The sequence below is a fragment of the Salmo trutta genome, chromosome 2, assembly GCF_901001165.1.
Source record: "Salmo trutta chromosome 2, fSalTru1.1, whole genome shotgun sequence".
Classification (NCBI taxonomy): Eukaryota; Metazoa; Chordata; class Actinopteri; order Salmoniformes; family Salmonidae; genus Salmo; species Salmo trutta.
Window position 1 is genome coordinate 68,251,640 of NC_042958.1, and position 11,668 is coordinate 68,263,307.

An 11,668-nucleotide genomic window follows, 5' to 3' on the forward strand; every position below is an offset into this window, starting at 1 on the left:
GTATTCCAGGTCATGTGAAATCCATAGATTAGGGCCTAATGAATTTATTTCTATTGACTGATTTCCTTATATGAACTGTAACTCAGTAAAATCTTTGAAATTGTTGCATGTTGTGTTCATATGTTTGTTTAGTATACATCATAACTGTACAGTGATGAATAAACAATTGTCCTTTGGGGGGAGGCTGAGTAAAGACTGTTCAGGGCAGGGCAAAGGCTATAAAGAATGGTTGGCTGATTTTGCCTTCACCGTGGACATCATGGTCTTCATGAATGAACTGAATTCCAAACTACAAGGGAAGGGCCTTTTTGCACATCAGATGTACAGCCTTGTCAAAGCCTTCTTCAATAACTTGGTTAGGAAGGATCCTGTATATTTGTAGTGACTGGGTGTACTGATACACCATCCAAAGCCTAATTAAGAACTTCACCATCCTCAAAGGGATTTAATTTTTTTACACATCTACCAATCCCTTCTTTGCGAGGCATTGAAAAACCTCGCTGGTCTTTGTAGTTGAATCTGTTTTAGAAATGCATTACTCGATTGAGGGTCCTTACAGATAATTGTATGTGTGGGGTAGAGAGATGGGGTTGTCAGTCAAAAATCATGTTAAACACTTATTATGTGATTTGTTAAGCACATTCTTACTCCTGAACTTATTTAGGCTTGCCAAAGCCAAGTTTCAGAAAAACGAAATCTGTTGCAGAATCTGATGTCCCTCTGGAAGGAGATCCTCGCTCTGAGTTTGTCAAGTTTGTTAATTAATGATTGAACATGGCGAGTAGTATGCTCGGTAATGGAGGACGGGTCGCCAGCGTCTTAATCTCACTAAGACCCTGCCACGTCTGCCTCTCTGTCGGTGTCTTCGCTTCCTACTCTCTGGAAGGACTCCCAAGTAGCTTGGCGCCTCACTGAAGAAACTATGTAGCAATGCATGAAGCAAACGGATTAAGAACATTTTAGAAAAACACTAGAAAACACGCTGAAAATTGTTGAAACCTGCAATGTTTTATCGGAGTGTGAGGCGCCATCTTAACCATTTTACAATGTTCTGCATGATGTTACTTTACGCACACACACATCTTTTTACTTAGCTGCTGCTCCCCCTCCACCTCCCTTCACGTTTATCACTTTATTCTCACCCTCTTCCCACACCTTCCAATCAGCGACATATGATCGTCATGATGTACCTCTATACTTCATATTTTTTAACAGCTGAAATAAAAACCCAGCAGCGATTTGAACAAACATTTAAACACACCAAACACATGTATCATAACATAATCTAGCCTAGGTTATGTAACATGTAGCCTAGCCCTGTCTACACATTGCATTGGGGCCAACAATCTGCGTTTGAACCATAAATAATATACAATTGTTATTTAGCTTCTACCCTGAAGCTACCCTTAAGAAACATACATTGAGTGTACAAAACATTAGAAACTCTTTCCATGACATTGACTGATCAGGTGAATCCAGGTGAAAGCTCTGATTCCTTATTGATGTCACTTGTTAAATTCATTTCAATCAGTGTAGATGAACAGTAAGAGACAGGTTAAAACCTCTCTAGGGGGTGTGGGACGCTACCGTTCCACCTGGTCAACATCCAGTGAAATTGCAGAGCGCCAAATTCAAAAACAGAAATACTCATTATAAAAATTCATAAAAAATACAAGGGTTATACATCGGTTTAAAGATTAACTTCTTGTTCAAAAATACTTTACGGCGAAAGCAAACCATGCGATTATCTGAGAACAGCGCCCAGCAGACAAATCATTACAAACAGTAACCAGCCAAGTAGAGGAGTAACAAAAGTCAGAAATAGTGATAAAATTAATCACTTACCTTTGATTATCTTCATATGGTTACACTCACAAGACTCCCAGTTACCCAATAAATGTTTGTTTTGTTCGATAAAGTCCCTCTTTATATCCCAAAACCTCAGTTTTGTTAGCACGTTTTGTTCAGTAATCCACTGTCTCAAACAACATCCGGTGAAATGCAGAGCGTGAAACTCAACAAAACAGAAATTCTCATAATAAACATACATAAAAGATACAAGTGTTATACATCAGCTTAAAGATAAACTTCTTGTTAATCCAGCCGCTGTGTCAGATTTCAAAAAGGCTATACGGTGAAAGCAAACCATGCGATTATCTGAGAACAGCGCCCAGCAGACAAATCATTACAAACAGTAACCAGCCAAGTAGAGTAACAAAAGTCAGCAATAGCGATAAAATGTATCACTTACCTTCGATGATCTTCATATGGTTACACTCACAAGACTCCCAGTTACCCAATAAATGGTTGCACTCCCAAGACTCCATGTTACACAATAAATGTTTGTTTTGTTTGATAAAGTCCCTCTTTATATTCAAAAACCTCCGTTTTGTTGGTGCGTTTTGTTCAGTAATCCATTGGAACAAAGCGCGGTCACAGCAGGCAGACGAAAAATCAAAAAAGTACCATAAAAGTTCGTAGAAACATGTCAAACGATATTTATAATCAATCCTCAGGTTGTTTTTGTCATAAATAAACTATCATATTTCAACCGGACAATAGCTTCGTCAATAGAAAAGGAAAAACAAGAAAGGCACACTCCCGGTCACGCGCAGGACTCATGTCTGGAAATTTCCACTGTCCTCTCATTTTTCAGAGTAAAAGCCTGAAACAATGCCTAAAGACTGGCCACATGTAGTGGAAGGCATAGGGATCGTGAACTGGGTCATAAGTCTTTGTATGGTGGATAGGCTTTTAATGGAAAAACAGCCATTTCAAAATAATAGCACTTCCTGGATGGATTTTCCTCAGGTTTTCGCCTGTCATATCAGTTCTGTTATACTCACAGACATTATTTTAACAGTTTTTGGTAAGCTTAGAGTGTTTTCTATCCAAATCTACCAATTATCTGCATATCCTAGCTTCTGGGCCTGAGAAGCAGACAGTTTACTTTGGGCACGCTTTTCATCCAAAATTCCAAATGCTACCCTAGTGAGGTTAAACAAGGATTTTATTTTGAGATATTGATTTGTTTGTGTGTCATTCAGAGGATGAATTGGCAGGATAAAATATTTAACTGCATTTGAACGGGTATGGTAGTAAGTGCCAGGCGCAGTGGTTTGAGTGTGTCAAGAACTGCAACGCTTCTGGGTTTTTCACACTCAACAGTTTATCAAGAATGGTCCAGCACCCAAATGACATCCAGCTAACTTCACACAACTGTGGGAAGCATTGGAGTAACTTGTAGTTACATATTATTTGCAGCATGCATGATCATGAGCAAAGTCAATCTAGCCTATCATTTCATCTCCCCTGTGAGAACCATGAGCATGGACTGACTTGGCTTTGCTGTACAACAGCTGAAGCCTGCCAGCAGCCTACCAAAGGTTGCACTGTGTCCATTACAATGTGTAAAAACACATATCAGCAACAAAAAATAACATTAGCTAGCTAGATTAGGTTAGCATGCTAGCTAACTACACTGACAGTCGTCAGTGGCCTATTTGTTGATGTTAATCAATTCCATGTGGAAATTCCCAAACCCAATTAGTGAAAATGTATAAGTAGCCTTCGTCATTCTTTCGAGGTAGAACCAAAACGTGCATTTAATCTCTAAGACAGGAAATTACATCAAAATAGTGACTGCGACTTCCTCTGGGGGGGATCCTTTATTTAGGTAAGGGCAAATATGATCTATTATATTGACAAGATAGTAGAGTGACTGCTCTAACAATGGAAATACATGGGAGGAGGCAAGATCAGGTGGGAGGAGGCAAGATCAGGTAGGACCATTCTAGCCAATGAGAGACCAGATATGTATGTGAACAAGAGGCACAACTCTGATGTTCTGTTTTTGTTGCCAGAATGCCACATATATCCTCTTATATCAGTGCATTCGTTACAAACTAACCATTATGAAATTTATATTCAATCAAATTAGCCTCATGTAGTAAATGAGCAAAATATACATTTTTACCAAATTCGACATTCTCTCATTGACCTCCATACAAAAATGGCTCACTTCTGGGTTTTATTTTTGTGGGCATATTTTGGGCGGAGTAAACCCTCTCACTTCACTTCTTCCTCTCTGGTAAGGGTTAACGTTAGGGCTAGGTAAGGGTTAAAGTTAGGGTTGGGATATCCCAAGGATCCCAGATAGCAGTAACCCATTTGTATACATGACCCTAAGCATGATGGGATGTTAACTGCTTAATTAACTCAGGGACCACACCTGTGTGGAAGCACTGCTTTCAATACACTTTGTATCCTTCAGACACTCAAGTCTTTCCATTATGTTGTCATTTACCTGTAGGTTACAACGTGTGTGGATGCTAAATTCGATTTTGTGTGGGTGATTATGTTGTTTATAGTTACAACAGACAAAGAAGTTTGTACAACATGTCTTAGGTTACAGCAGACAATGACATCCCAATGTGGGGTGCGTGAGAACAGGATGGAAGCAGCAGCAGAGTTCCGGAGCAACATAAAAACAACAGACAAAGTAGCACATGTGTAGAAGGTACAGTTGTTTAGCTAATGGGAAGAGAGAGTCTGGTCACACAGTCAATCCGTAATTAAAGAGTGACTGCCCCTAAAACCCAACTAATCCCTTTGAAAACGGCCCATCTGGCATCGATATGAGTCAAAAACATTTATTCTTGTGTCCAAATTGACAGCAAAGTGTAAATAGGATAATTTTGGTCATAAAGTCAGTCTTGTCCGAAACGGAGTTTGGAACTTGAGTTTGTCACATGTAAATGAAGGTTGGGTTTGGATTACAATTATGGCATCAATTCATGCCTCCTTTTGCCTATTAACACATGGTGGCACTGTGTTTTCTGGGAAAAGACTGGGCGAGACTGCTTTGCATGGAGATATCTCCTTATGGAGACCAATTGAATTGTCGAAAATGAGCAAACCCCGCCCACCTGGGGAACCTAACTCGCACAACGGAATGTCTTCCCCAGACAAGAAGTGTGGTTAGTACTTGCCCTTGCTCGGGAAATAGCTCCTAGTGAAAATGGGCTTCCATAAAGTTGTTTAACAATCTTGGACAGATGGCCAGGATATCAATCAAATTTATTTATAAAGCCCTTTTTACATCAGCTGATGCCACAAAGTGCTATACAGAAACCCCGCCTAAAACCCCAAACAGCAAGCAATGCAGATGTATAAGTTCCTTTCCTGAGGATGGCTCACCCCTCACAGTTCTGGGTGACTTTAACCTCCCTACATCTACCTTTGGCTCATTTCTCTCTGCCTCCTTCTTTCCACTCCTCTCCTCTTTTGACCTCACCCTCTCACCGTTCCCCCCTACTCACAAGGCAGGCAATACGCTTGACCTCATCTTTACTATATGCTGTTCTTCTACTAATCTCACTGCAACTCCCCTCCAAGTCTCCGACCACTACCTTGTATCCTTTTCCCTCTCGCTCTCCTCCAACACTACTCACTCTGCCCCTACTCAGATGGTATTGCGCCGTCGCAACCTTCGCTCTCTCTCTCCTGCTACTCTCTCCTCTTCCATCCTATCATCTCTTCCCTCTGCTCAATCCTTCTCCAACCAATCTCCTGATTCTGCCTCCTCAACCCTCCTCTCCTCCCTTTCTGCATCCTTTGACTCTCTATGTCCCCTTTCCTCCCGGCCGGCTCGGTCCTCCCCTCCTGCTCCGTGGCTTGACGACTCATTGCGAGCTCACAGAACAGGGCTCCGGGCAGCCGAGCGGAAATGGAGGAAAACTAGCCTCCCTGCGGACCTGGCATCTTTTCACTCCCTCCTCTCTACATTTTCTTCCTCTGTTTCTGCTGCTAAAGCCACATTCTACCACTCTAAATTCCAAGCATCTGCCTCTAACCCTAGGAAGCTCTTTGCCACCTTCTCCTCCCTCCTGAATCCTCCTCCCCCTCCCCCTCCTCCCTCTCTGCGGATGACTTCATCAACCATTTTGAAAAGAAGTTTGATGACATCCGATCCTCGTTTGTTAAGTCAAACGACACTGCTGGTCCTGCTCACATTGCCCTACCCTATGCTTTGACCTCTTTCTCCCCTCTCTCTCCAGATGAAATCTTGCGACTTGTGACGGCCGGCCGCCCAACAACCTGCCCGCTTGACCCTATCCCCTCCTCTCTTCTCCAGACCATTTTCGGAGACCTTCTCCCTTACCTCACCTCGCTCATCAACTCATCCTTGACCGCTGGCTATGTCCCTTCCGTCTTCAAGAGATCGAGAGTTGCACCCCTTCTCAAAAAACCTACACTCGATCCCTCCAATGTCAACAACTACAGACCAGTATCCCTTCTTTCTTTTCTCTCCAAAACTCTTGAGCGTGCCGTCCTTGGCCAGCTCTCTTGCTATCTATCTCAGAATGACCTTCTTGATCCAAATCAGTCAGGTTTCAAGACTGGTCATTCAACTGAGACTGCTCTTCTCTGTGTCACGGAGGCTCTCCGCACTGCTAAAGCTAACTCTCTCTCCTCTGCTCTCATCCTTCTAGACCTATCTGCTGCCTTTGATACTGTGAACCATCAGATCCTCCTCTCCACCCTCTCCGAGTTGGGCATCTCTGGCGTGGCTCACTCTTGGATCGCGTCCTACCTGACAGGTCGCTCCTATCAGGTGGCGTGGCGAGAATCCGTCTCCGCACTACGTGCTCTCACCACTCGTGTCCCCCAGGGCTCAGTTCTAGGCCCTCTCCTATTCTTGCTATACACCAAGTCACTTGGCTCTGTCATATCCTCACATGGTCTCTCCTATCATTGCCACGCAGATGACACACAATTAATCTTCTCCTTTCCCCCTTCTGATAACCAGGTGGCGAATCGCATCTCTGCATGTCTGGCAGACATATCAGTGTGGATGACGGATCACCACCTCAAGCTGAACCTCGGCAAGACGGAGCTGCTCTTCCCGGGGAAGGACTGCCCGTTCCATGACCTCGCCATCACGGTTGACCACTCCATTGTGTCCTCCTCCCAGAGTGCTAAGAGCCTTGGCGTGACCCTGGACAACACCCTGTCGTTCTCCGCTAACATCAAGGCGGTGACCCGATCCTGTAGGTTTATGCTCTACAACATTCGCAGAGTACGACCCTGCCTTACACAGGAAGCGGCGCAGGTCCTAATCCAGGCACTTGTCATCTCCCGTCTGGATTACTGCAACTTGCTGTTGGCGGGGCTCCCTGCCTGTGCCATTAAACCCCTACTACTCATCCAGAACGCCGCAGCCCGTCTGGTGTTCAACCTTCCCAAGTTCTCTCACGTCACCCCGCTCCTCCGCACACTCCACTGGCTTCCAGTTGAAGCTCGCATCTGCTACAAGACCATGGTGCTTCCCTACGGAGCTGTGAGGGGAACGGCACCTTCGTACCTTCAGGCTCTGATCAGGCCCTACACCAAAACAAGGGCACTGTGATCATCCACCTCTGGCCTGCTGGCCCCCCTACCTCTGCGGAAGCACAGTTCCCGCTCAGCCCAGTCAAAACTGTTCGCTGCTCTGGCATCCCAATGGTGGAACAAGCTCCCTCACGACGCCAGGACAGCGGAGTCAATTACCACCTTCCGGAGACACCTGAAACCCCACCTCTTTAAGGAACACCTGGGATAGGATAAAGTAATCCTTCTAACCCCCCCCAAAAAGATATAGATGTACTATTGTAAAGTGGTTGTTCCACTGGATATCATAAGGTGAATGCACCAATTTGTAAGTTGCTCTGGATAAGAGCGTCTGCTAAATGACGTAAATGTAAATGTAAAAATGTAGAAGCACTGTGGCTAGGAAAAACTCCCTAGAAAGCCAGGAACCTAGGAAGAAACCTAGAGAGGAACCAGGCTCGGAGCATTGGCCAGTCCTCTTCTGGCTGTGCCAGGAGGAGATTATAACAGTACATGGCCAAGATGTTCAAACGTTCATAGATGACCAGCAGGTTCAAATAATAATAATCACAGTGGCTGTAGAACGTGCAACAGGTCAGCACCTGTCAGTAAATGTCAGTTGGCTTTTCATAGCCGATCATTCAGAGTTAAAGACATCAGGTGCGGTAGAGAGCGAGAGTCGAAAACAGCAGGTCCGGGACAAGGTAGCACATATCTTCAAACCACCAACTTACTACCCTGAGACAAGGCCGAGTATAGCCCACAAAGATCTCCCCAATGGCATGAACCCGAGGGGGGCGCCAACAAGGACAGGAAGATCACGTTAGTGACTCTACCCACACAAGCGACGCACCCCTTCTAGGGACGGCATGGAAGAGCACCAGTAAGCCAGTGACTCAGCCCCTGTAATAGGGTTAGAGGCAGAGAATCCCAGTGGAGAGAGGGGAACCGGCCAGGCAGAGACAGCAAGGGCGGTTCGTCGCTCCAGTGCCTTTCTGTTCACCTTCAAACCCCTGAGCCAGACTGCACTCAATCATAGGACCTACTGAAGACATGAGTCTTCTATAAAGACTTAAAGGTCGACGCCGAGTCTGCGTCTCTCACATGGTTAGGCAGACCATTCCATAAAAATGGAGCTCTATAGGAGAAAGCCCTGCCTCCAGCTGTTTGCTTAGAAATTCTAGGGACAATAAGGAGGCCTGCGTCTTCTGACAGTAGTGTATGTGTAGGTATGTACGGCTGGAACAAATCAAAAAGATAGGTAGGAGCAAGCCCATGTAATGCTTTGTAGGTTAGCAGTAAAACCTTGAAATCATCCCTAGCCTTAACAGGAAGCCAGTGTAGAGAGGCTAACACTGGAGTAATATGATACATTTTTGTTGGTTCTAGTCAAGATTCTAATAGCTGTGTATAGCACTAACTGAAGTTTATTTAGTGCTTTATCCTGGGTAGCCGGAAAGTAGAGAATTGCAGTATCTAGAAGTGACAAAAGCATGGATTCATATTTCTGAATTATTTTTGTACAGAAAGTTTCAGATTTTTGCACTGTTACGTAGATGGAAAAAAGCAGTCCTTGAAATAGTCTTGATATGTTCGTCAAAAGAGAGATCAGGCTCCAGAGTAATGCCGAGGTCCTTCACAGTTTTATTTGAGACGACTGTACAACCATCAAGATTAATTGTCAGATCCAACAGAAGATCTCTTTGTTCCTTGGGACTTCTCTGTTTTGTTAGAGTTTAAAAGTAAAAACTTTGCCACCGTCCACTTCCTTATGTCTGAAACACAGGCTTCCAGTGAGGGCAATTTTGGGGCTTCATCATGTTTCATCAAAGTGTACAGCTGTATATCGTCCGCATAGCAGTGAAAGTTAACATAATTTTTTCCGAATGACATCACCAAGAGGTAAAATATAGAGTGAAAACAATAGTGGTCCTAAGACAGAATCCTGAGGAACACCGAAATGTACAGTTGTTTTGTCAGAGGACAAACCATCCACAGAGACAAACTGATATCTTTTCGACAGATAAGATCTATACCAGGCCAGAACTTGTCTGTGTAGACCAATTTGGGTTTCCAATCTCTCCAAAAGAATGTGGTGATTGATGGTATCAAAAGCAGCACTAAGGTCTAGGAGCAAGAGGACAGATGCAGAGCCTTGGTCTGACGCCATTGAAATGTAATTTACCACCTTCACGAGTGCAGTCTCACTGCTATGATGGGGTCTAAAACCAGACTGAAGCGTTTCGTATACATTGGTTGCCTTCAGGAAGGCAGTGAGTTGCTGAACAAAACCTTTTTCAAAATGTTTTGAGAGGACTGGGAGATTCGAAACTGGACGCTATTTTTTTTTATTTTCTGTGTCAAAGATGGGCTTTTTCAAGAGAGGCTTTATTACTGCCACTTTTAGTGAGTTTGGTACACATCCGGTGGATAGGGAGCCGTTTATTATGTGCAACATAAGAGGGCCAAGCACAGGAAGCAGCTCTTTCAGTAGTTTAGTTGGAACTTGGTCCAGTATGTAGCTTGAAGGTTTAGAGGCCATGACTATTTTCATCAACGTGTCAAGAGATATAGTAAAAAAACAACTTGATTGTCTCCCTTGATCCTAGGTCCTGGCAGTGTTGTGCAGACTCTGAGCTTTGGAGAAGCTCAACTGAGCTTAGGAGAAATACGCAGATTTAAAGAGGTGTCCGTAATTTGCTTTCTAATGATCATGATCTTTTCATCAAAGAAGTTCATGAATTTATCACGGCTGAAGTGAAAGCCATCCTTTCTTGGGGAATGCTGCTTTTTAGTTAGCTTTGCGACCGAATCAAAAATAAATGTTGGATTGTTCTTATTCTCCTCAATTAATTTGGAAAAATAGGATGATCGAGCAGCAGTGAGGGCTCTTCGATACTGCATGGTACTGTCCTTCCAAGCTAGTCGGAAGACTTCCAGTTTGGTGTAGCGCCATTTCCGTTCCAATTTTCTGGAAGCTTGCTTCAGGGTTCGGGTATTTTCTGTATACCAGGGAGCTAGTTTCTTATGACAAATGTTTTTTGTTTTTAGGGGTGCGACTGCATCTAGGGTATTACACATTAAGAGCCACAATATTTATTCCACGGGACAAAACTAGGTCCAGAGTATGACTGTGGCAGTGAGAAGTTCCAGAGACATGTTGGACAAAACCAACTGAGTTGATGATGGCTCTGAAAGCCTTTTGGAGTGGGTCTGTGGACTTTTCCATGTGAATATTAAAGTCACCAAAAATGTGAATATTATCAGCCATGACTACAAGGTCCGATAGGTATTCAGGGAACTGAATACGGCCCAGGAGGCATGTAAACAGTAGCTATAAAAAGTGATTGAAGCTCAAAAGACGTGATTGAAGCTCAAAAGACGAAAACGCAGTCATTTATTTTTTGGTAAATTGAAATTTGCTATCGTAAATGTTACCAACACCTCCGCCTTTGCGGGATGTGGAGGGGGATATAGTCACTATTGTAACCAGGAGGAGAGGCCTCATTTAACACAGTAAATTCATCAGGTTTAAGCCATGTTTCAGTCAGGCCAATCACATCAAGATTATGATCAGTGATTAGTTCATTGACTATAACTGCCTTGGAAGTGAGGGATCTAACATTAAGTAGCCCTATTTTGAGATGTGAGATATCACAATCTCTTTCAATAATGACAGGAATGGAGGTTGTCTTTATTCCATTGAGATTGCTAAAGCAAACACGGTCATGTTTAGTTTTGCCCAACCTAGATTGCGGCACAGACACGGTCTCAATGGGGATTGAAGTGGGTTCACCTAGGGGTCATGATAGGGGCTGTACCAAATGTTTGATGTATTATAATAATTGAGTATGCTTATGTTTTATTAATAGAAAGGGAGGGGTTATAAGACCCCTCACTCCTTACATTTATAGGGTCCTAGACTACAGATTAACAATATATATACATTATGAGGTTTAATATTGTTTCACAGTACTTTTCTAGGCTCTCTGCCTCTTATGAAGAAACTGTCTGAGAAATGTGTGATTGTGAAGACAGAACTCTGCAGGGGAGTGTAAGAGATCATAGATTAGTCAGACATTCCACTATAAATCAACTTGGACGTTTACTGCTAAGCTTTTAGATAGCTATTTAAACAAGAGTTTTAGTGTTGAGTAGGCATGGTGTTGGTCTCAGGAGTAGAAGATAATGACGTAGGCATTGACATCACTAGGGCTGGACTTCGGGTTTAATAAAATAACTTGGGACTTTTTCTTTGATGCAGAATTTACTCGGAAACATGCGTGCTATGTTCCTG